This window comes from Antechinus flavipes, chromosome 1 (assembly GCF_016432865.1).
Source record: "Antechinus flavipes isolate AdamAnt ecotype Samford, QLD, Australia chromosome 1, AdamAnt_v2, whole genome shotgun sequence".
In the NCBI taxonomy this organism is placed as follows: domain Eukaryota; kingdom Metazoa; phylum Chordata; class Mammalia; order Dasyuromorphia; family Dasyuridae; genus Antechinus; species Antechinus flavipes.
In genome coordinates this window covers 436,142,514-436,169,677 of record NC_067398.1, presented here as the reverse complement: position 1 = coordinate 436,169,677, position 27,164 = coordinate 436,142,514, and the positions used below count along the sequence as shown (strand labels likewise).

Sequence of the window (27,164 nt, the reverse complement as noted above, 5' to 3'; positions counted from 1 at the left end):
TTAAGTATTTATATTTGTCAGAAAGATGTGAATTTAAATTATTGAAAGCCTGAGGACTAAAAATACAAAAAAGAGAACATCATGACCAGAAGTTCATTGACGCTTATGTACTTGAACCTTTGGCGAGTTGAAAGATTACGACAAGACACTCACCCATCTTCACCCAACTCTCTCCTCAAGGAATGGGGCAACAGCAGGAAGTATAAGGGGCATGTTACCAAAAGTCTGAGCCACATCTGGGAGCAGAAGCCAGTCAGCAAGAAAGGTAATCATATTCTGGTTGCAGAACTTTCTATGGTGGGTGACTCAAACAGGTGATTACATGCTTCATTTCTTTTCTCCTTTTCCAAAAATGTCCTACCTATTCTAAAGCTTTTCTCTGTTTCTTTAAAGGCTGCTTTGTATTTCTGTTTACCTACACTCTAAATTCTAGTATTGAGGTAAAACCATGCTTATCAATTACATTATTAAGTATGTATGTGATATAATTGTTCAAATGCATTTGAGTAGGAGGTTATATACATTTATGCAGAAGGGGAGTCTTTTAATTTCTAGGATTAGAACTAGATGCTCTAGTTAATAAGAATAAATAGTGATAGAGAAATTGATATAAATATTTATATATATCACATGACTATATATATATGTACATATATATATATATGTATATATATATATATGATTATGTGTATAAAAACTTGTGTATTTATACCTAGGTATATGTGTGATTATACATATATAAATGTGCATATATAGAGAGAATAACATGGTAGTTATGTGATGCATTATATTTATACCATGTATATTATTATATTTGATATACCATACCTATATGTAAGTTTCTGGTATTTTATCATCCTCACCATCATCATCATCATCATCATCATCATCAATATCTTCCTCATTATTATTATAGAACAAGGGAAGTATGATTAAAATGCAAAATGAGCCAAGTAGTTTAGTGAAGTGTGCAACTGGGATTCCAGGTGCTCCTCAGACATTTTCACCTTTCATATTGTTCCATTTTGCAGCACTTTTAAATTAGTGAAGCACATCCTTCCTCACAAGGGGGTATGGTTCAATTCATTTACTAAGATGGCATTTAAATTGAACTTTGAAGTAACTATGTATTATTTGAAACAGAAGTGAAAAGGGAGCCCATCCTAGGGAGGAGATACAGACTGTACAAAGACATCAATATGGGAGATAATTGAGTAGAAATGGTGTTACTTTGGCAAAAGAAATTAGAATGCATGAGTAATAAATAGTTGGGCACTTGCCTTTGCAAATAATATTTATGGATACCCATTCCCACTTCCTACTGCCTATCATGTCTACCATTAACATATTGACACTTTTTTTCCTTAGGCATGTACTTAAGATGTGCTAGAGAGGCATTGTCAGTTCCTTTCATGAAGAAGCAGAATTGCTCAATGGAAAAAGCATTGAATTTGAGGTCAAGCAACCTAGATTTAAATCTTGATTCTGTCACTTATTACCTATATGCACTTGAATAAATCATTGACCTCCTTGGCTTAAGTTTCTACATAAGTTAAATAAGGGAATTGGATGACAGTCTTAATGCCCTTTTACTTCATAAATGAGTATCCTTTTTTTCTGTTTCTATCTATGCTCTCTATCCATGTATTGTGCTGTGTTTCTAGGGGCGAGTTATTCATTTTTCTATAATTCAATATAGCTTACTGCTCCTTGCAAGGAAGGGAAAAGTGGTCCCAGTTAATGCTATTACTATTAATCTTCATAGAACAAATTTTTGCAAAATATCTGTAATGTTCTTCTCTAAAATATAATGTTCTCTGGGAGCAGCTTTCTTGAGGGGCTTCTGGAGGCAGCCTTTGTTTCAGTTCATAGTGATCACCCCAAATGCAGCCGGGAGTTAAAGTCCAAATCCTTTATTTTCTCTTTCAAGTACTGTCTCCTTCCTTGGGCCCAATTAGCTTTCTCAGAGGCCTATCTCTCTCCTCAGTTCCAAGAGCTCTTGCTGCTAGTCCTTTTCCTCTGCCAGCTTCTGCCTCTAGCTCCCTCCAAATATCTCCAGCCAGCACAAAGATGGAAGAAAGAACGACTTCTGAATGTCCTGGACTGAAACCTGGTTGAGACTCCTAGCTTATATATGCTCTCTTAAAGGTGTGAATCTTGTAGAACTCTAATAAGTCCTAAGTACATTAGTGAACTAGAGAACCATTAAGTACCATGCTAAATTAGATAACTGATTTAGCACCTTGTAAGAATCTTAACAAATATCTTAGTAACCTTCCCCATATCACTTTGAAAATTTGGAAATTCTATTTTGTCATCTTCAAGAGAACTTAAATAATTTCTTTAGTAGCCTCACAAAATACTTTGATGAAATTAATAAGTATTTATTAAGTGCCTAATATGTGCCAGGTATTTATTTAAGGTCTCTCTCTCTCTCTCTTTCTCTCTCTCTCTCTTTGTTTCTCTCTCCCCCTCTCTCTCTCTCTCTCTCTCTATTTCTCTCTCCCTTCTCTCTCTCTCTCTCTCTGTTTCTCTCTCTCTCTCTCTCTCTCTCTCTCTCTCTGTCTCACTATCTCTCAACATCACATTAAATGAACTGCTAAAAATTAAACAAGGTTCTCACTACTTAAAAACTTTATTTGAGAATTTCTCTGCTTCCTTTCCTGAATCCCAATTTTAAAAGCATGTAATCAATCAACTCCCTACTACTACCATCCCTATTCTGTTTCTACTTTAATAACTATTTATTGTTTTATCTGCACATGTAAAGATATAAAGAAGTTGCTTCTGGGAATCTCAGTTATTTTTAAAATTTATTTTTATATCAACACTGATTTCTTGCCTAGTTGTCTTATAAATTCAATGAATAATTCAAAGACATAACCTATAATGCCAAGAAAGAATGTGGTTAAGACTCTGTTTTAAGAACTGCTACATACAAGTTATATAAAGGTCCATTGGGATCCCTGGTTCAAAAACTCTCTCTCTTTTTTTGTCTCTGTCTCTGTCTGTCTGCCTGCATCTGTCTGTGTCTCTCTTGTCTGTCCATCTGTTTGTCTTTCTCTGTTTGTCTTTTACTCTCTCTCTCTCTTTCTCTGCCTACTTGAAAATGCTAGTTAAGGGGGAAAATACCTATGAGTGGTTCTTTCTTTAATTATTGAAAACTATTATTAATGGAAGCCTGAGGAAACATCTAGGGAAGGCTTTAAATACTTTCAAGAATTAGAAAAAATACCCGTTTGGCTTTTTAAGAGTTTTTTTTTTTTTTTTTTCTTTTCCATAATGCAAATAGGAAGCCTCAGGGCAAGAAGAATATTTTATTAATATTTAAAGATGATGTTTGGGCTATTGTGGATTTTGGTGTAGGTTTTTATCCTGTCATTAAAGAGACAGAAGAGAAAAATCTATAAAAGAAAGAGTGGAAAGAGTAAGGGGAACTAGGCTTCTTTTGGTCCTTATATTTCTAGAAAAAATCCTTCAACATGAAATTCTTGCCCTGAAAGAAAAGTTTTTTTTTAGGAAATGTAGGTAGGAAAAATATATTTCTCAAACAGTAAAAAAGTATAACCTATAGAAGAATCTCAATTTGAGTAAAATAATAAAAGATATGTAAAATTGATAAGCACAACTATATTTTGTTATTGTTCCCCAGATCAGGGAACAAGTCTCACCAACAATGGAGAAAACTCACCATTCACTTTGGGCAACAAAAAATTTCTCTCTGTGTGTTGAGAAGTAAATGTTGGTATTTTATATGTGAGCCTAGATAAGATAGATAGATGTTTCAAGGTAAGGGATGTATACTGAAGACTCAATCCTTAAAGCATTTAAATTTTTTCTTGGAGATTTAGTGAGCCTCCTTCTAAACATGCATGATGGTATAATTCTTTTCTTCCCTACCTATTCTTTGACTATCTCTTATCAGATAATTAGCTGCATGGTGATAAAGTCTTTTAAATATCCTCTGACTCAGAACTAAGATTTACAAAGAACCCCAATTAAGAAAATCTGCCTTTGATGAAGGGAAAGGCAAGAATGATTATCTTACTTTAGGTTGCAAATAAATTGACATATTCAGAAATGACAGAATACATTTTGTGACAACAACTAAGCTTATTATCCTCCTAGTTTGGGCAATTATTTTGCATCAGTTATTGGTATAACTTCACAAATAATTCATTCATAAAAGCTAACTGATATGAGTTGGTTAAAATAAATTAGACTGATCTTAATTTTGGAGATATTAAAGAAAGACAATGGATAGGAATCTCGAAATAATAACACTTAAAAAATATATCATTTTACAACCCTTCACTTCTTCCCATCACAGTTCCGATAGCTATAAAAGATTGCTTTTAGAACATTTGGAGGAAGAGTAACTGGCTTTTTTTGTCTGGTAACTTGGCCTGTTGGTTATCCTGGGGATTGGAAGAATTAATTTAGAACTCACATACTTCATATTTATTCTAGATTATCAATATCTAAAATAACAGAGTTTCTTGTGCTCATATGCAATGATTTCTTGTTAGGATAGAAAATTATATTAGTCATACACTGAAATGGAGGAGAGAAAATGTTAGCCTGAACTGTGCATTGTAAGTATTTGTGAAGAACTGAACCAAAAGTCCAGATACATGTGTTTGTTTTAGAACAAGTTCTGCTTTGTGACCATGAGGAAATTACTTTATTACCATCATTCTCTTTCCTTTGTATAAATGTGAAAGTTAAATTAAATGGCTTACATGATTCATTATGACTTTGACATTATATGATCTTATTATTATATTACTTATCTGCTTCCTTCGTCTTAAGTAATTAGGGTCTTATTGGAGGAATAACCGCAGGGTAGATTGTTAGTCAGGGTGATGACAGCTCAGACCTAAATAACATTACCATATGAATGCTGCTTACCAGGGCTGGAAGGATGTCATACCAACTGTACTAAAATTTTCCATTTTTGTCCAGAGAGAAAGATAATTCAGTATGTTCAGTTGGAGATCAACAAAGAATCAATTGAGGGGGAGGGGGAAAGGGAAGCAACTCCAAGATATAAAACTGAATCACAAAATCAATTTCTTTGGCACATGCTGATATTGCCTACACACATATGGAGAGATATTTCCATTAGAAAAAACTGGGTAGGTGAGAATAAAAATAGCAAAACTAAATAATAGTAATTTTCTCCTATTTTGAAGCATATGAAAACAACAGCACCTTTGAATTGAATTATCAAAATAATTCCTTTACTTGTTAGCTTTGTTTCCATAAACTAAGTTCTATCAGGCAAATGCTCAATAAATGTTTCTGATGATTGTATTGTAAAGACATTTTTAAAGGCTCTTGGTTAATTCATGAGTCACTTATTGAAATCAGTTGAATAATTAGTAAAGTGTAGATTTTATAAAATTGGTAAGACTTGATGAAGATCTTAATTAGCACATTCTGTCATATGTGGTTTATCTTGGTTCTGTGTACTTAAAACATGCTTATGTAGTTATAGAAAATTTTAAAAATGCAGTAAGCATTTAAAAATCACATTTATGTGATAATTCAGATAGTTAATTTGGCATGATTTTGCTCTTATTCATTAAAACTGCAGTTTCTCTAATCAAGCAGTCAAATATCTTTGAAAAATATTTTAATTTAAAGCAGACATAAGAAAAAAATAAAACATGCTAGTTTTAGAAATTGAGTTTAAAAGTGCATATAGAAACATTATAAAATCATGTAACTGCTTAAATTAACATTTCTCTCCCAAATTATGCAGAAAACTTGAAACATTTTCTTTTACTATTCAAAGTTACTGATGAATGTAATTTGGACCTTTGAAAATGAATCCAGGAAATGTAGTTGTTACTTGAAACATTCTTTAAAAATAGTTTTGAAATCAATTAAGAATGATGGTATCTGGATTTTAGTTTTCCTTAGCATGATCTTACAGATCAAATAAATATTTTTTTTTGGGTTTAGGACAATCTATAGCATCAAAAATAATCTACAAATTAATTTCAAACTATGACCTTAGACTATAAGTCTAAGATCATCTCTACTTGAAGACTTTTATTCAAGTAGGTGGTGCATTGGATAAAGTGCTAGGTCTAGAGTCAGGAAGACTTTTTGTTTTTGTTTTTTTTTTTTTTTTTTTTTTTTTTAGAGAGATAAAATCTGACCTTAAGACACTTACTAGCTGTGTGACTCTGGCCAAGTCACTTACTCTATTTGACCTAGTTTTCCACTCCAGTATCTTTGCCAAGAAAGCACCAAAAGGGATTATGAAGTATAGGAGTTGACTGAAAAATGACTAAACAAAAACTCAAGGACTTTATGGTCATTGCTTTCTGCAATCCCATATCCTTATATATTTAGTTCCAGTGCCCATCATGTGGTCTCAAGGTATCATGAAAATGAAAAATATCTTTTCCTCCTAATAAAATCTAGGATCTAGTGAAAAAGGCTACAGCAAGAGTCTGAAGCCATATTCTCTAGCAATGGATAATAAAAATAAATTTTCTTTTAGTGTTTTTTTTTTAAGTTTTCTATAAATTTTTTTATTATTAAGTTTTATGGACAATTCTAAAAAAATATTTAAAAAAAACACTATTTTGGTTAAGGAACAGTTTTCTTAGTATATTTTTCCTATTTTCTCATGGTAGGATATAATTTCTAATATCTATTTATCCATTCATTCTTCCTTTTGTCCCTTTAATTCCATTTAAATTATATAATTGCTTACTTATGAAGCATTGCATACAACTGAAAAACAAATAAACAAACTAACCTCCCTCACCTAATTATCAGATAGAAAAAAAAAAGCTTAAATGATGATGTCCAAAATGAATTTTCCTAAGTAGGTTTTTATTTTCCTTTCCTTTTCCCCCCTGAGAATAGCTAGAAGATTTGATTAAATATCAATTCATAGAAGCAAAGAATGAAAGTTTCTTTGTGTAAGTACTTAGGATCCTCAAGAGATTTTAGTTTTGTTTGATGATTACAAAGCCAAAAGAATCTGACACTTCAGCAGAAGAGTTAAATTAATTAAGATTGCTTAGGTGAAATACTTTGAAAATTTTAAAATGTATGAATTTTAACCTTTTAATCTTTTATCATAGTGTACTATAAAGATAGCTTCAAAGAAAACCTTTATTTTTCTAAAGACATTAGTTGGAATTGTAGCCAAAGATCCTGTGAAGTGATCACCTCCTGCCTAGACTATTGTAATAGTCTCCCAGTAGGTTTACCTGCCTAATATTCCCTTGCTACATCCCTCATTAATCCACTACACAGCTACCAAAGGGATCATCTTAAAGTGCATGTCTGACATTGGTATTTGCATGTTCAATAAACAAGAGAATCCATACTATTTCTAAAACTGATATTAAATCCTGTTTGCCATTTAAAGGTAACGTTTCAAAACTTAAGTGAAATCTTTCCAGTCTTATTATATATCACTATACTCATACTCTATAGTTAAATGAAACTAACTATAACTTTTCCTCACATATGATTCTCTAATTTATATCCTTGCATCTTCACAGACTCTCCCCCTTTTTCTGAAATGCAGTCTTAGAAGTTCTGCCTCTTAGATATTCAAGTTTTCTTCAATACTCAAATCAAAGAGCATTTTTATGAAGCCTCCCTTGTACCTCCAGCTGCTAGTGCCCTCCCAATTAAAAATGTTTTGTATTTATTTTGTATATATTTTGTTACTGTATTTATTGATACTTGCTGTATTACATAACACCCTTTTTTGTTCTCTCTACTCCTCACCTTTTATGTAAGTTTTTTGGTTGCAGGGATTGCTTGATTTTGTATTTCTGTTCACAGGATCTAGCAGAATCCCTGAAAAATATTAAATTCTTAACAAATGAGGTCTGATAAATTGATAAATATGAAGTTTTATTAATCAATTATGTGGGACTACTCAAGGAAAAGCATATTACTAGTCAGCAAAGAACTTAAACTGAAACATTTACATACAAGTAGACATATATATGTGTATAACATAATACAAGAAACATATTTGTGCCAATTATTTTTATAATCGAAGTATAAGCCAATTTCAGCCACTGTTATAAATGTAGATGTTTACTTCCATTAAAACATTTTGAAAGAATTATATTACTCCTAAATATAAGATAAAAAGGCCTCTTGTGGGTTGCTAACAGTATTTATTCACATAAAAGCTAGTAAAGTGAATCAGACTTGATAGAATCTGTCTGTGTGTGTGTGTGTGTGTGTGTAGCTAGATAGATGAAAAGAACAAGAGTGAAACAATTCACTCTGAAAATTACAAAACTACAGTGAAAATTCTTGTGCCCCAAATAAAAATATAAGAAAACTTCCCCTGCTTCTTTGCAAATGTGAGGCCTTGGGTGTAGAACACTGCATATGACATAAGATTTCTTTGATATATTAGTTTTGCTGACTGTAATGGAAGCATTTGATAGAGGGATATAGTGGGAAATGTAAGTGAAGTAAAACCAAAATATATTAATGCAAATTTATTTTAAAACTTTAAAAAAGTTTTTTTATTGGCTTGTATGAATCTGCTTCTATCTTCACCTTAGGCATTTACTTTACTTTAACAGTCTAAAAAGAGACAGTTAATTTTTGATTAATGAAGAAGTTATGATCTTTTTGTCCTATTAGACTACTTATGAAACAAACACATGTATGATGTAGTAGATGCATTTTTTTCTGATTAAGCTAAGAACTTTTTTTTCTTTTTTGCTACCACTATGGCTAAAGTCCTTTTTGATTATTAATAAAGAAATTCAATTTTTCTTTCATTATAAATGGTTTTTAATAGTGGTGTTCTAGAGATCAACTTTCACTTCAAATTTATCTATTTAGACAATAGATCAGAGGTAGATGAAAGGCTATTATTATTTTTCTTTCTGGAATTCTTAGTCAGTATAGTTATTTTGTTGGTTTTATTGATTTGCAAGAAATATATGAGATAGACATCGACCATTATGTTTTGTACATTATTTGTTCTCACCATTTTAAATTTTCATGATTAAGGCAAATGTCAAAATTCTGAAATACATAATTCACTTCTCTGTGGGGAAGAATCTCATTAAAACATGGAATAAAAAGATACTATTCAGATCATTACCTTACAAAGGATAAAGACTAAATTTGTGAAAGTTTAAAAAATGAAATTACACAACTGATTTATTATTTCTAATTTTCTGCAGGAGCAAGTTCTGAAGCCTTGATCCATAACAGTAGAAGCTTTAATACCCAGGGATCTTTGATGAAAGTGGGTCACCCTGAGGCCATGACTCAATGATCTAAGAAGTTGAGAGAGAGAGAGAGTGGAGGGATCCAACAAGTAAGATAGATAAGTAAGGCAAGACAAAGAAGATGTTTAAAGGTCAAAAAGGAGAACTTTAATTCAGTTATATCCTACTTTGAAAAGTAGCTCCTGCTCATGCATAAATGCCAACATTTGCAAGTCATTAATAGAAACATCTGAGGTGGGGAAAGGGCAATAATTTACCCCTCAGAAAAAGACAGAACCTTTGGGCTAGAATGTAATAGTTTTTTCACATGTTAGAATTTGAAACCTTGATAGAGAAGGGTAAAGATGATGCTTCCATTTAACCACATATTAAATTCACTTCCATGCACAGCAGAAAAAGAGATACATTATTGATTGCCATAGAAATGATTACACTGAGAGAGGGTAGAGAAAAATATACATGGCTCAGCATTAAGTATGCTTTGGGGGGAGAATCTGTCACTTAGCTCCATGTCGACTAAGACTCTAGGTATCTTCATTGCCCATTCAATGTGAACACTCTCAAAATAACTAGGTATTACTTTGGACTAGTTAAATAAATTTGCCTTTCTATTTCAATTTTTCTCACATCAACATTTATAGAATTCCAGCTTGCCAGTGCTATTTAAATCCTAACTGTATTAGCCTAATAAAACATTTAAAGTTAAAAACTATTTAGGGTCTATTTGACCTAATTCTTTATCTATCATTGGGAAGAGAAGATCATATACATGCCTTGGGTATTCTTATCCTAATGTGGAGAAGGTGAATTTATATTGCTCAACTCGTACTTGGAAAAATTTCCTGAGAGTTAAGGATGGATAAGATTCAGATGAGATTTGTCCTGACTCTGTTCCTGGACAGATAAGGGGAATGGTATGATTGGAGACAGGACATGGTAAATAACCAGTGTAGTAATTGTTTTCCTTTTTTCCTGGCACAGGTGTTATAAATAAAAGAGACAAATATCCAATTGAAAGGCATAATTAGGCATAGGAGAAAATATAGGCAGGTTATAGGATACTTTTATCAAAATGACATTATTTCTGTATAATATTGTTTATAATGCAGATGCTAAGTATCTACACTGTATAAATCTCCACCTGAAGTTTGATAGAATTATAAAAATGAAAGAATGATAAGATTTCTTTCTCAAGGAACTAAAACATAATAGAAAAGGCAAAAGATTTATATTAATAATTATTCTAGATCAGGGATTTTTGACTTTTTGATCCCCTGTATCCCTTAGTTGGTCTGGCCTGGGGAAAATTTTTAAATGCCTAAGATAAAATACAAAAGACTAAAGAGGAATCCAATTATATATAAATAAAATTACCAAAGTAAAAAAATAAGTATTTAACACTGCAAGTTAAAAACTTTTGTACTATATAGAATCTGCTAAGTGTCATGAGCAGGACATTAGGAAAAAAATATTAAAGGAGCTCTTCCCTGCAAAATAGATCACAACCACATTGGAGCAAGGAACAAAGGAAAAAAAAGCTCATGAAAGTGTTGGTCCTTAAAGGATGAATCAATCAACCAATCCACTAATAAGCATTTATTAAATTAGATAACATATACTACAATCCACTATAATGGATATAGATCTTCTCAGCAATATATTGACCCAAGACAATTCCAAGAGACTTAGGATGGAAAAAGCCATCTGCCTTGAGATAGAGAGAACTATGGAGATTGAATGCACATTGAAACATGCTATTTTCAACTTTTTTGTTTGCTTTTTCTTTCTTCTGTTTTTTTTTTCTTTTGTTTTGATTTTTCCATCATAACATGGCTAATATAGAAATATGTTAAAAGATTAACATACATATATAACCAAAATCAGCTTGCTTTCTGTCTTGGGGTGGTGGGAGTGAGGAAAGGAAGGGAGAAAAGAAAATTTGGAACTTAAAATCTTACAAAAATGTTGAAAGCTATCTTTACATGTAATTGTATTAAAGGAAAATAAAAAAACTAAGTAATATGGTAGATTCTGAGGATACAAACATAAAAATACAATAATCCCTGCCCTCAAAAATCAAGAGATTCTATTGAAGAGACAAAGATATTTGTAAAGAATATATACAAAATAAAGAGTATTTTGGATTGGAAGTTCTAATACTTGGGAAGAGGGAAGTAATCAGGAAAGACCTACTAGACTATGTACTACTTAATGAGAGATTTGAAGCACAATTTAAGCATTTCAAAGCTGACGCATCATTTATTATACTTATTTATACTTGATCCTAGATGTAATAGGGAACCACTGGAGTTTATCCACCAAGGCATGACAGAATCAGAGATGTGCTTTACGAATATCACTTTAATACCTATGCAAAGGATACAAGGAGAAAGGTGAGTTGGAATACAAGGAAACTTACTGGGAATTGGAGTAACTGATATCTAGGGGATATTTTTCTACATTCCTCATTTTAAAAAATTCAGTTTTCTTGAAAGACATTACTGATAATGAGATGCAGTAATTCTCCTAGATCTTGATCAGAGCCCACCAATATTGTAAGGAATTTAAGATGTGGACACTATGTTCTATTGCAGCTTGGCTAGAGACAGACAGATAGATCCTTTCCTTGAGAAGAATGTATATATTGTGAGCCCAACTACCATGACTGTCTTTGGTCAAAGAGATTTGGCCAAATAACCATCCTTTTATTAATAACTTGCTGACCTTATTAATAAAATGAATAAATTACCCAGAAACTGTCTCTCAAACCTTTTCAATTATCACAGTATGCAATTTTAATAGTCTTGCTGAGAGATGATGAGGACTCAAAACATTTGTTATGATAATACAATGACGATATTGAAGGTGGATATAGATGTTATGAAAATGGGATCAAGAAGATTTGACATCTAATTGGAGAATTATAATGATGGAGATTGAGGTTTTCAGGATGATTCTGTGGTTGTTAACCTGAGTGATTGGGAGGACAGTGGTACCTTTGACAAAAGTAAGTCAATTTAGAAGAGAAGTAGATTTTAGGGAAAATAATATTTTTGTATACATTGAATTTGATGTGTTTATAGTAAATTCAATTCAAGTATGATAAATATTTTCAAAAAGTGGGGCAATGTGTAGGTGAGGTTAGATTTGGTTGGTTGTAATGAATTACAAATGGAACCAATAATATAAGAAATCAGTTAATCAGGGGACACAAAAGAGATGTAAAAACATGATCACACTTGGCTAGTTTTCATGGAATTAAATTTTGAATGAAATAATATGCATCATTTAATTTGCACCTCATATTATTATCCTTCCTTGGATTCCATTCCCTACTCCTCTTGTTTCTAAGCAAAATTTTATCTACTTTCTAAGGAACAACTCCTTTCCTCTACTACATTCTATTTCCTTTTAAAATTCACCTCACATTTATTTCTCTCTTGCTCATAGATTCAAAAAGGCATTTGACCTATGCTGCACAATTTAATATTTGGTTATATTTTTTCTCCTAATTTTTGACATGTGATAGTCTTTCTTGTCTTAGTAATAAACTGCGATTGACTTGAGGTCATTGAATTTTAGCTACATTAAACCTAATAAAATCTTTACTGATAAATCTATTTAGCATTGATTTAACTATGCCTTACATAACTTTGTAATCTCAAACATCACATAGAATGGTATTTCTAAAATAATGATAAAGTTTTCTTAATAAAAACCTTAAAATATCTACATCCAATGAGTGCAAAGTTAATGTCTGAGCTTATTGATGTATTCCATTGATATTATCACATTCAGAAGAATTCCATAATTCATTTTGAAATTGTTTCTCAAGAAAAGTAAGTAAAAAGAGACACATAAGAAACAGTCTCATTACTTCATAGTCAGACTTGTCTTGTAGCCTCAGATAATCTTATATATTTAATGATCTTTCTGTTTCATGATTGATTCTGAATGATTTGACTGTTTCCAATAAGTTAGATTGAGGATTATAGACTACCACTGTGAGATCATTTCATCCTTTTTACATAGCTTATCCGTGACTAGGTGATACAATAGATACAAATCTAGGCTTGAGTTTAGAATAGATCTGAGTTCAAATCTAGCCTCAGACACTTACCAGCAGTGTATGACACTGGGTGAATCACTTAATCTCTCTCTGTCTCATATTCCTCAATAATCAAAGGAAAGAAATAATAGCACCTACCTCATAGGTTTGCTGTGAGGATCAAATGAATTAATATTTATAAATTGCTCAGCATCAAATATGGCTACTTAAATTTAGATTCTACTTTATTGACCATTTATAGTTTCTGTTTAAGATGCATGTGCAAATGGAATAATCTGTGTTTTTTTTTTCTATTCAATTGAGTGTTATAATCCTTATAATAAATATCCTTTATCTTTTCTATGTGGCTATTCATGTCAAATTTTTTAGAATTACAGATTTTTTTATAAAGTTGTGAAATATTCCAGGTATATATTATTCTAATGCCCTTTGTAAACAGGATTATCATGCGTCCCCTTCCCATCCATTAAGAGTTATTCATTTGGTATATAGATTCCATTTGTTGGAATTTTTTATGGAATATGGCTTTTATTATATTCCCCTGCTCGGAATTGATAATATGTGTTTTTTGGTCTTATTTATGAGTTAAGTCAAGTGATAAGAATTTATTATATGCTTAACATGTATCAGGTATAGAACTAAGTACTGCGAACATAGATGCAAGCAAATAGAAAAAAGATGCCTGCAAAAAGCTTATGTTCTGGGGCGGGGGGTAGGGGGGAGGGAAGATTATACATAAAAGGTAGTTGAAAGAGTGGGAATACAGGGTGAAGGTGTCAGAGTGTGAGATGTAGGGCCTGGAAAGGAATGATGAGATGAATGACCTAAGTATTTTCTTTAAAATGGAGGTCCATGAACACTGAAATATTAGATACAAATTTATCATGAAGAGATGTTTTTCATTGTCTTTGGATTCTCAATAAAATCTTCTTTTTTATTTATCATTTCTAAGAGAATAAGCCATCATTTGGAATTTACCCCCAAATGAAAATAAGCTTTTGGATGTAAGGAAGGCCTATTTTTTTTTTTTTTTTTTTTTGCTGGGGAAATTGGGGTTAAATGACTTGTTCAGGGTCACACAGCTAGGAAGTGTTAAGTTTCTGAGGCCAGATTTGAACCCAGGTCCTCCTGACTTAAGGATTATTAATATATCCACTGTGCCACCTAGTTGCTCTGGAATTCTTTTTTTTTTTTTAACATCAGCACCTCATATAGTTTCTTGAACATAGTAGTCACCTAGCAAATTTAGTTGAATCCAATTGGTTTTCCCCTCTTTGTAATAACCTGAATATCAACCCCCATTGCCTGTAAAAGGATATAGCTTCTTCATAGTTTTGTTTTAATTTTTTCTTTTTGAATGAAAAAATAATCAAGTGTTCATTATATACCAAACAGTATCCTCTACTCTGGAGATATAAATAGAAGGAATAGATATCCTTGCTCTCCATCACTTATATTCTAAAAGGAGAAGGCAATGCACATATTTCTGTGTAGATACATAAACAACACCTATGCATCTATATGATTTGGCCCAAGTATTCTTCCCAAATTTATCTCTTTAAAGTAATTTTTTCTGTTTGCGTGTGAATAGCACTTATTTTAGATTTAGTAGAATTTACGTGTAGGAGTTTTATTGTCCTCAGTGATAAAAATGGATCATAGAAATGCTGAGAGTGTTGTTTCATATCACACTTGTCATCAACAAATAATTCTAGTTTCATAAACAAATATTGCAGTTACCCGATTTAGATAGAAGATATGTCAACATCTTTGCCAGCTCACTTTTCTATCTTCTTTTTCTTTTTTTTTTTTTAAATGATATTGTTCATAATATTCCACTCTCTCTCTCTCTCTACAGAAAATCCTTTTAGGCAGGTAAAAAGCAAAGTGGATAGAGTCCTGCACCTGGAGACAGGACCAACTAAGTTTAAATATGGCTTCAGATACTTACTAGCTATGTGTGCCTGGACAAGTCAAATAACCCTATTTGCCTCAGTTTTCTCTTCTGTAAAATAAGTTAAAAAAGGAAATGGCTAATCCCAGAAATTGCCAAGAAAACCTCAGCTGAAGTCATAAAGAACTGAACATTTCTGAAACAACTCAACAATAACAATATCCCATACTTTTAAAGAACTTTGTAAGTCTTAAACTATATATATATGCTGGGTAGGTATTTACTAATCCTAAGCTCTCCCTGGCTGCTTCATTTTGATTGACATGGAAATTAAATATTTGCAAGAAAAGACGTTTCCTGAGTAATTTCATCCTTTTTGCTGTGGCAATGTTTTGCATTAACTAAGCTTTTCTAAATAAATAAATAAATAAATAAATGAATAAAAGTTGGTATCTTTTTAAACTCATTCCTTTTCATTTTTTTATCTGACTGTTTATATATAGTTTGATTTGGAGTTATTGCCTTCATATATAATGTCTTCTAACCTTTATGTTTTCTTCACTTTGGCATTGATTTTGAATAACAGACAAAATAATAAAGGATTTGCCTGAAGAAAGATAAACCATTCTGCAGTGGGTCCCATGTTGCTGACTAATTATTTCTTCTCTTTTCATATATAGCAATCTGGTATGTGTGTGTGTGTGTGTGTGTGTGTGTGTGTGTGCTTATTTGTGATGTTCTTTTGTACTCTCCATGTCTAGTATCTTTCCACTATCTTCTAAAAAGAAGTATTACTGTTGAACAGTTGTAAGGTTTATGAATTGTCTCCATGCTTTTTGCTTCTTATATTTTTATTGGAAAATCATATTTTTCATCCTTTTCTTCTCTGCACCACTCTTTTCATTGTAGTCACCAGGTATCAGAACTTAACTATTTTGTGAAATCCTGAAAAATTTTTCAAAGAATTTCTCTACTTTTTTGAACAGATGTAGACCATAACCTACAATCATCTTGCTATTAGTCATTTTGCTTTTGTTCATCATATATAAATTAAAACATATTGCTTTTACATGCATAGTGAGGTAAATTCTATGAAATGGTCCTATGAAAAGTTCTTACTATTTTTTTATGAGTACCAGTATCATTTATGGGGGGAAATGTTTTTCCATTTGTATATTTACTCAATGACCATTGAATGAATGACACGTCTTAAACAGTTACCATGTCCTCTAAGCAATAGGAATATAAATACCACATACACCCATACACACACACACACACACACACACAGAGGATATTTTTTACAATCAAGGGTCTTATGCTATATATACCACACAAAAGTAACCAGTGGACAGGGAGGGGTTCTATAATTTAAAATTATTGATAGTGAATAGTTCTTTTTGGGAGTATTAACATGACCATATAAGGGATAATGACAGTTTTTTAAAATCATTGTTTATTGTATAAAATTGGAAAGTGAGTAGTGGGTGAGGTACAGGAAGCTGTGCAAAAGATGGCTAGAGAAGTTGCAGACAGTCCAATAATGTTTAGACTTTTATATTCACATTCATAGCACTTAGGTATCCATTTTTGCCATTTGAGTACTACAATTCTGGAAGCATAATGAAGCCACTAGGAATAACGGGAAGGGGGAGAGAAGACAATAAGCATTTGTATAATGCTTGCTGTGTTTCAGGCACTCTGCTAAGTACATTTTAGAATTTTTTTTTTTTTATCCTTATAACAAGTCTGCAAAGTAGGTACAATTATTTTCATCATTCGGGTAGTTAGATGTCACAGTAGATAAAGTGCCAAACCTAGAATCTGGAAGACTCATTGTACTGAATTAAAATCTGGCCTCAGACTCTTACTAGCTATGTGACCCTAGGCAAGGCATTTAATGCTGTTTGCCTCAGTTTCCTTATCTGCAAAAGCAGCTGAGAAAGGAACTGGAAAAACCACTGAAGTATCTTTGTCAAGAAAATCCAAAAGGACCAGGAAGAGTTGAATACAATTGAAATGACTGAACAATAACTCACAATTCAGGAAACTTAAGTTAAATGGAGGTTAGGTGACTTGTCCAAGATCACACAACCTGCACTTATATGAGATCAGATTTTGAACTCATGTCCTTCTGAATCTTGTCCCAGCCTTGTATCCACCGAGCCAACAATTATCATAGAATGAGGATTATTTTGCATTTTTATCTGTTGTATATGTCAAGATAGTAAATTGTGTCATCTAGTAATCAAACTTCTGATACTGAGCCTCTGCACACCTGGCAAGTTGGGTTTGCTTATGGTATACGTTATTTGTCATTGAGCATATACTCAGAGTTTGATTTCCTGAGCTTTCTATCTTCTAATCCAGCTTTTGAGAGCACAAGACCATTCTTCTATAGTGTCAGTGAATAGGATTATTATTACTATCTAGACATCTCTGTCCTGTTTTCATGATATGAGAAGCTCAAAAGAATATTGTTTTGCTAAATGAAAATCTTGAATCGTTATTTTCAAAGTTACAGAAGTGACTAAGTTTTAGTTATGTTAACTCTCATGATTTACTCAAAACATGTTTTTAGCCATCATTTTCTTTTTTTTTTTTTTTTAAGTTTTTTTATTTAATAATTACATTATATTGACACTCATTTCTGTTCCGATTTTTTTCCCCTCCCTCCCTCCACCCCCTCCCCTAGATGGCAAGCAGTCCTTTATATGTTGGATATGTTGCAGTATATCCTAGATACAATATATGTTTGCAGAACAGAACAGTTCTCTTGTTGCGTAGGGAGAATTGGATTCAGAAGGTATAAATAATCCGGGAAGAAAAACAAAAATGCAGATAGTTCACATTCGTTTCCCAGTGTTCTTTCTTTGGGTGTAGCTGCTTTTGTCCGTCATTTATCAATTGAAACTCAGGTCTCTTTGTCAAAGAAATCCACTTCCATCAAAATATGTCCTCATACAATATCGTTGTCGAAGTGTATAATGATCTCCTGGTTCTGCTCATTTCACTTAGCATCAGTTCATGAAGGTCTCTCCAAGCCTCTCTGTATTCATCCTGCTGGTCATTTCTTACAGAACAATAATATTCCATAACATTCATATACCACAATTTACCCAGCCATTCTCCAATTGATGGGCATCCATTCATTTTCCAGTTTCTAGCCACTACAAACAGGGCTGCCACAAACATTTTGGCACATACAGGTCCCTTTCCCTTCTTTAGTATTTCTTTGGGATATAAGCCCAATAGAAACACTGCTGGATCAAAGGATATGCACATTTTGATAATTTTTTGGGCATAATTCCAGATTGCTCTCCAGAATGGTTGGATTCGTTCACAACTCCACCAACAATGCATTAGTGTCCCAGTTTTCCCGCATCCCCTCCAACATTCATCATTATTTTTTTCCTGTCATCTTAGCCAATCTGACAGGTGTGTAGTGGTATCTCAGAGTTGTCTTAATTTGCATTTCTCTGATCAATAATGATTTGGAACACTCTTTCATATGAGTGGTAATAGTTTCAATCTCATCCTCTGAAAATTGTCTGTTCATATCCTTTGACCATTTATCAATTGGAGAATGGCTTGATTTCTTATAAATTTGAGTCAGTTCTCTATATATTTTGGAAATGAGCCTTTATCAGAACCTTTAACTGTGAAAATGTTTTCCCAGTTTGTTGCTTCCCTTCTAATCTTGTTTGCATTAGTTTTATTTGTACAAAGGCTTTTTAATTTGATGTAATCGAAATTTTCTATTCTGTGATCAGTAATGGTCTCTAGTTCATCTTTGGTCACAAATTTCTTTCTCCTCCACAAGTCTGAGAGATAAACTATTCTATGTTCCTCTAATTTATTTATAGTCTCGTTCTTTATGCCTAGGTCATAGACCCATTTTGATCTTATCTTGGTATATGGTGTTAAGTGTGGGTCCATGCCTAATTTCTGCCATACTAATTTCCAATTATCCCAGCAGTTTTTATCAAATATTGAATTCTTTTCCCAGAAGTTAGGGGCTTTGGGTTTGTCAAACACTAGATTTTTAGCCATCATTTTCTTGAAAAAAAAAAGACAAAAAAGATTACTTCATAGGATAAACATACAAATTGACCTTTTATATGTTCTTGAGATCCAAGGTGAGTATGCTGTCCTCTCATAAAAAAGAGTGATTCTTTTTGACAATGAATTGACAGGATTTTAAAAATTCACTTTTTCTGTATTGTCATGTATACTAGAATTGGCAAGAAAGCTATATCAAACAACTAATTTATGATCAAATCATTTATAACCACAAAGGTAAAATGTTTTTCATAATTAATCCTTTGTAAAAGTAATAAGATAGGATGATTGTTTATGAGACAGCTACAGTGTACTATGAGTCCTGAAAATAGGTATCACATATGTCAAATGCTGTATGGTTTATATCACTCAGCATAATATAAATTCTATCTTTTAAAGGATTTAGATTTAAATCTTGGCTTTGTAAACTACAACTGTGAGACATTAACAAATCCTAAATGTTTCCAATATATTTTCTCATTGGCAAAATGAAAGCATTGTGTAAAATGATTTCTATGATTACTTCTAGGTGAAAATTCTAAGACTATTTTTCCTCTAAAATGTATTTTAATCCCTTTTCATATTGATAAATTGTGTTCTATCAATATGCTAATTAATTAAATTAACAACTGATCTAAAATATGCTCTTTTGAAAACTGACAAAATTATAACATTTTCAGAAGTTGATTAAATGAAATTATATATTAGCATAGATATACATAGATTGAATGCAAGTACAATGTAAATCTGAAAATAAACCAATATTTTAAAAATATGTGCTGAATGACAGTGTGGGACAATAGGAATACAAATGGGGGAAAATGAAATTATCTTTGTTTTCAAGGAGCTTACACTCAATCTAATAAACTAGCACATATATGCATATATAAGTACATGTATACATATATGTGTGTGTTTATATACATACATACATATGTAATAACAAATAGATGATAAAAATATAAACAGAGATCATTGATTACAGGGTATTTTGGAGAGTAATGTATTAGATCAGAGAAGACTTCATTTAAAAGGTGGGGTTGGCTGTGTATTGAGCAAAGTTAAAGGTTCTATCAGGAAAAGATGAGGAATTTATTCTTTCTAGGAATGGGGAATGGTTAGGGCAAAAGCATTGACATTGGTGATAGTGTGTTAGGCATAAAAAATAAAGAAGACAGTTTGGCTAATTAATAGAGTGAGGTTAAGGAACAAATATGTAACAGGATTGAAATGATAGATTGACCAATTCATGGAGGATTTTAAGAGCCAGAAGAATTTATATTTTATCTAAGAAGTGATAGCAAATCACTGAAACATTTCTTCAGAGAAGAATGTAGTCAAACTCATGTTAAAGGAAATCATCTTGGTAAAAACACTAGGATGGATAAAAAGGAGAAAACTGGAGGCAGGGAAAAAAGAGGTTATTATTACCATTATAATAATAATAATAATAATAATAATACAACAATAGTTGCAATAATAGCCCAAGCAATAGTTCTTCAATGCCTGAACTAAGGTGATGACTGAATTGACTAAAGGATTCAGACACATTTTTGTGGTAAAGATCGTAAGATTTATAAATTGCTTGCCCTTATGCATGAGGGTGAGTGAGGAATAAAAATAACATGAAGAGAATTGAAGAATGTGAGAACCTCAACAAAAACAACAAAGTTTCTATGAATGTTTAGGGGAAAGGGCAATGATAATAATAACTGACAATGGCAACAGCAGCAAAAATAGCTAGTATTTATTAGAAATTACATAGCATTTTGAGGCTGGCAAAGTGCTTTACAGATATTTTGATTTCTTCTCCTTTTCTTGTGAGGTAAATTCTATTACTATCCCCATTACATATAAGAAAACTGAGTTAGACAGAGGCTAAATGATTTGATCAAGGTCACATAGCTAGTAAAGATTTGGGGAAAGATGTGGAATCAAGTGTACTTGAAACGAAGCTTAACACTCTATCCATTGTGTTTGACCTAAAGCAAAAAGAGGAATAGAAGAAGGGAAAAGAAGAATATGAGGAGAAGGACAAAGAGAAGAAGGAGCAAAAGGAGGAGGAGAAGAAAGATAAGTAGAAAGAAAGGAAGGAAGTAAAGAAGTAAGAAAAAAGGAAGAAAGAAAAGAAAAAGAAGGAGAAAAGAAAGAAAAAGTAAGGAAAAACAAATGAAGGAAAGAAGGAAGGAAGAATAGTTGTTTTTTGTTTTTTGTTTTTTGTTTTTTGTTTTTGTGTGTGTGTTTTTTTTTTTTTTTTTTTGGTGTGAAGGAGACGATCCAATGGTAATGTTTTCAGGGTATGCTTGAGCATCATTTCATACTGCATGCATATGTATACACATAACATACATATATGTGGTATATATATTTGAATATGATTTCACTTTAAGTTAGAGATTGGTTTTAGATTTGATTCATAGTCTATAACCTGATGAAATAAACAAGTACATTTGTACATATGAGAGCTATGAAAATATATAAAGAATATAGTTTTCAAATTTAGCCTTTATTTAATATAGTAGGTGGAAGTATCTAGGTAGTACAGTAGAAAGCATGCCTGGAGTTAGGAAGACTCTTTTTTGTGAATGCTAATCCGGCCTCAGACACTTAATAGCTGTGTGGACCTAGACAAATCATTTAAACCTATTTGCTTCGGCTTCTTCATTCCTAAAATGATTTAGAAAAGGAAATAGCAAACCACCCCAGTATCTTTGCCAAGAAAATCCAAAATGAGTCATAAGTTAGATACTGACTGAAATGATTGAACAACAATGTTGTAATATAGATATAGGGGATATACTTTTGATTTCATCAGTTAAAAGAACTATTGAAACAATTTCCTGTACTAATTGAAGTATTAATGAAAGTATCTTTTCAAACTATTGTCTTAGTCACTTGGCTCATTGAGAGGTTTTACCCCCTGAAGGTCACACATTAACTATATTTCGTTTTTTTAGCTTTTTATTTATAAGACATATGCATAGGTAATTTTTCAGCATTGACCCTACAAAACCTTTCGTTCCAATTTTTTCCACTCCTTCCCCCCACCCTCTCCCCTAGATGGCAGATAGACCAATACATGTTAAATATGTTAAATACAATATATGTATACATATTTATACAGTTATCTTGCTGCACAAGAAAAATTGGATTTAGAAATTAGGTAAAAATAACCTGAGAAGGAAAACAAAAATGCAACAGAAGGAGTGGAAATGCTATTTTGTAGTCCACACTCATTTCCCATAATATTAAATATAGTTCAAAGGCAAGACAAAAACACAAGGTTTTCATGGCTCTGTAGCAAGGATTCTGTTCACTATGGGCCATTACTCCTCAGTTTTCAATCAAGTTTTTTAATATGGTCTAATTAAAGATGAACTTTTAAAAATATGCTTGTGTGTATATGAATATTATATTTCAATATAATTGATTTCCTTTAGCACCCTTTCTCTTTTCATGCATTTAAATAATTATTCTAAGAAGGGATCCCTTAAAACAAAGAAAAAAAGTCAAAAATCTGGCTCTAGAGAAATTAAAAGTAATTTTCATTTAAGATAAATTAAAAACAAAAACATTATATTGAACCTTTTCTTAAACTTAAAGAAACTTATAACTGGAAGGAATCGAGACACTTTCTAGTATAAACTATATCTAACTAGGAATTTCCTCGACAAAATAACCATCACAGGCTCATCTAATTACTAGTGAAAGAACTTCAAAGGGGCAAAATCCAGCCTCTCTCATAGTAGCCCATTCCACTTTTGATTAGTGCCTATTGTTTTCAATATTTTTGTTTTTATTTTTCCATATTTATTCATCCAAATCTGCTCACTTTATTTTTAAGCCATTGTTTTTAAGGTTGCTCCTATAGCAAAGGATAACAAGTCTAATTCAGAAACAAAATTTGAAGATTAGAAAAGACCTTGGCAACCAATGAGTCCATCTCACATATAAAAGGAATAGCTATTATAATATAGCTGACAAGTGATTTTTCTTCTACATGAAAGCCTTTCAAATACTCCAAGATAGCAATCATGCTCTTATCTGCTTCCACTCTGCTCATTTTCTCTTTGCCATTTTAAACATCTCAATTCCTTTAATAGATTTTTGAATGGAAAATTTTATAGAGAACCTTAACCTCCCATTTATTCCTTTGCTTTAAAAAAAAAACACCACTCTCCTTACAGGTGATAAAAACATGTTTTTAACATGCACAAGATTACATCTAAATCACAAATCTTCCCTTCTCACACACACACACACACACACACACACTCATTTATGTCAAGAGGGAGATTGCCACAAAAACATAAGAAGACACATCTTTTACTTTATATTCTGGAGTCTATTAAATATACCCTCTCACCCACTAAATAAGGAGAAAATCCAAAATGCTCTTTCTTCACATCAGTGTAGAATTTGCTCACTATATTTCACTTTATGAATAATTAAATGGTCTTTATATAAATTATTTTAAGGAAAAAAAAGCATTTAATAAGCACCTTCTATTTGTCATTCACTATACTAACCATTTATGCATATTGTATAATTTAATATTCATAATAACCTAGTGAAGTAGGTATTCTTATTATCCCTACTTAAATATTTAAGCAGATAGAGGTTAAGTAACTTGCCCAATGTTATATAGCTAAGGAAATGATCCAAGACCTAGTGTACTATACAATGCACTACATAGCTGCCTCTGGATCAGGTTTGTAATAGTATCTTTAGTTTATAAATGAGTATTCTAAAGTTCAGAGAGGACAAGTAATTTTCCAGGAGTCCCAAGTTCACATAACTTCTAAGTCCAGAAAACTTCCTCCTACAATGCAATGCCTTCCTATTGCTTATGAAATCAGTAAAATTGGTCTACTCAAGTATTCCACATCACATTTCAAGTTCTGCCTATAAATCCCTCCAGCTCATTAAGGACACCTTAATAATATACCACGATGTATACTTACGTAAGTTACCTTTAAGGCATTTTTCTCTGGGAATATAGAAGATACAAAAAATGAGAAAATCAGAAACTTTTGTTTTGTATGCCCTTCCTATTATACCTAATCTATCCCATTTAATTCTTTTTATAAAAACATGCTTTCATATTTGTCATATTGTGCAAGAAAAATATGACCAAAAGAATGAACAAACAGTTGAAAATGCTATGTTTTGATGGGCATTCAGTTAACCATAGTTTTTTCTCTGCATGTGATTGACATTTTCCATCCCAAGTCTATTGGAATGGCCTTGAATCACCACATTGCTGAGATGAGCCAAGTCCATCACAGTTTTCACGACATATTCTTGTTGTTACTGTGTACAATGTTCTCCTAGTTCTGCTCACTTCACTCAGCATTAATTCATGTAGCTGTTCAGGTTTTTCTGCTCATCTTTCTTACTTGCTCATCATTACTTTTTTAAAAATTGAATTGAATTGATTTATTTTTATTAAAGATTTTTATTTTCAAAAACATATGCATGGATAATTTTTCAACATTAACCCTTGCAAAACCTCGTGTTCCAAATTTCCTCCCCTTCCTCTTATCCCTTCCCCTAGATGACTAGTTGTTAGAGTTCAAATGTTGGAGTTAGTTCTTCTCAAAGGCACAGCCGGTTTAGAGGCTTCGAGCCCTTCGGATGTCTCCAAATCCAAAGGTTCTGTCCTTCAGCCTCTGCCTCTGCTTTCTTCAATGTTAGAGTTCAAATGTTGGAGTTAGTTCTTCTCAAAGGCACAGCCGGTTTAGAGGCTTCGAGCCCTTCGGATGTCTCCAAATCCAAAGGTTCTGTCCTTCAGCCTCTGCCTCTGCTTTCTTCTGCCTCCAACCAAGACAGAAATGGAAGGTCTCTCTTATCTCCTTCTGGGGAGCCCAGCCACCAACTTGCCGCGGAGAGAGGGCTTCTGGTGTAGCTCCACTGAAATCCGTTAAAGTGTTCTCTGCACAAGAGTCGTTCCTTTCGAGTCCAGCGCGATCAGCCAGCCAAGAGGAAAAAATGTATTCTGGAATGGCTGTCTCGCCTTATATGTGAAACTTCTGAGAGAATGGGATTATGGGTTTTCTCCCATAGTGCTCTCTGGCCCAAAGAGCTTTAAGGTGTGGTGTAGAAAGTGTACTTTTTGAAGCTAGCATACTTGTGGAGTCCAATGAGTAAAGGTGGGAACACAAGCCTTGTCTTGATTAGTTCTACTTAGTACCTTGTTTCAGGTTCTGGCCAAAACAACTTCTTGTAAGATTAGATCAACTCTAATTACTTAGCAGTTAGTAAGGATTCCAACAACTAGTAATCTAATGTATGTTGAATATGTTAAAATATATGTTAAATCCATATATGTATACCTATTAATACAATTATCTTTCTGCACAAGAAAAATTATATCAAAAAGGAAAAAATGAGAAAGAAAACAAAATGCAAGCAAACAACAATAAAAAAGTAAAAATGCTATGTTATGATCCATACTCAGTTCCCACAGTCTTTTCTTTGGGTGTAGATGACTCTCTTCATCATAAGATCAGTGGAACTGGCCTGAATCATCTCATTATTGAAAAGAGCCATGTCCATCAGAATTGATCATTGTATAATCTTGTTGCCACGTACAATGTTCTCCTAGTTCTGCTCACTTCACTCAGCATTAATTCATGTAGCTGTTCAGGTTTTTCTGCTCATCTTTCTTACTTGCTCATCATTACTTTTTTAAAAATTGAATTGAATTGATTTATTTTTATTAAAGATTTTTATTTTCAAAAACATATGCATGGATAATTTTTCAACATTAACCCTTGCAAAACCTCGTGTTCCAAATTTCCTCCCCTTCCTCTTATCCCTTCCCCTAGATGACTAGTTGTTAGAGTTCAAATGTTGGAGTTAGTTCTTCTCAAAGGCACAGCCGGTTTAGAGGCTTGGAGCCCTTCCGATGTCTCCAAATCCAAAGGTTCTGTCCTTCAGCCTCTGCCTCTGCTTTCTTCAATGTTAGAGTTCAAATGTTGGAGTTAGTTCTTCTCAAAGGCACAGCCGTTTAGAGGCTTCGAGCCCTTCGGATGTCTCCAAATCCAAAGGTTCTGTCCTTCAGCCTCTGCCTCTGCTTTCTTCTGCCTCCAACCAAGACAGAAATGGAAGGTCTCTCTTATCTCCTTCTGGGGAGCCCAGCCACCAACTTGCCGCGGAGAGAGGGCTTCTGGTGTAGCTCCACTGAAATCCGTTAAAGTGTTCTCTGCACAAGAGTCGTTCCTTTCGAGTCCAGCGCGATCAGCCAGCCAAGAGGAAAAAATGTATTCTGGAATGGCTGTCTCGCCTTATATGTGAAACTTCTGAGAGAATGGGATTATGGGTTTTCTCCCATAGTGCTCTCTGGCCCAAAGAGCTTTAAGGTGTGGTGTAGAAAGTGTACTTTTTGAAGCTAGCATACTTGTGGAGTCCAATGAGTAAAGGTGGGAACACAAGCCTTGTCTTGATTAGTTCTACTTAGTACCTTGTTTCAGGTTCTGGCCAAAACAACTTCTTGTAAGATTAGATCAACTCTAATTACTTAGCAGTTAGTAAGGATTCCAACAACTAGTAATCTAATGTATGTTGAATATGTTAAAATATATGTTAAATCCATATATGTATACCTATTAATACAATTATCTTTCTGCACAAGAAAAATTATATCAAAAAGGAAAAAATGAGAAAGAAAACAAAATGCAAGCAAACAACAATAAAAAAGTAAAAATGCTATGTTATGATCCATACTCAGTTCCCACAGTCTTTTCTTTGGGTGTAGATGACTCTCTTCATCATAAGATCAGTGGAACTGGCCTGAATCATCTCATTATTGAAAAGAGCCATGTCCATCAGAATTGATCATTGTATAATCTTGTTGCCACGTACAATGATCTCCTGGTTCTGCTCATTT

The 27,164-nt window shown here is 32.7% G+C and overlaps 1 long non-coding RNA gene across 2 annotated transcripts; it reads left to right on the top strand.

The window, feature by feature from the left end:
• Positions 1-21,449, top strand: LOC127543717 (uncharacterized). 2 transcript variants are annotated; one of them, XR_007949287.1, is made up of 4 exons: positions 1-265; positions 9,201-9,337; positions 11,537-11,641; positions 21,262-21,449. It is a non-coding gene; the product is annotated as an uncharacterized LOC127543717 (long non-coding RNA). The 2 variants fall into 2 exon arrangements; XR_007949286.1 differs by lacking the exon at positions 21,262-21,449 and adding an exon at positions 15,176-15,562.
• The last annotated feature ends 5,715 nt before the right edge of the window (positions 21,450-27,164 follow it).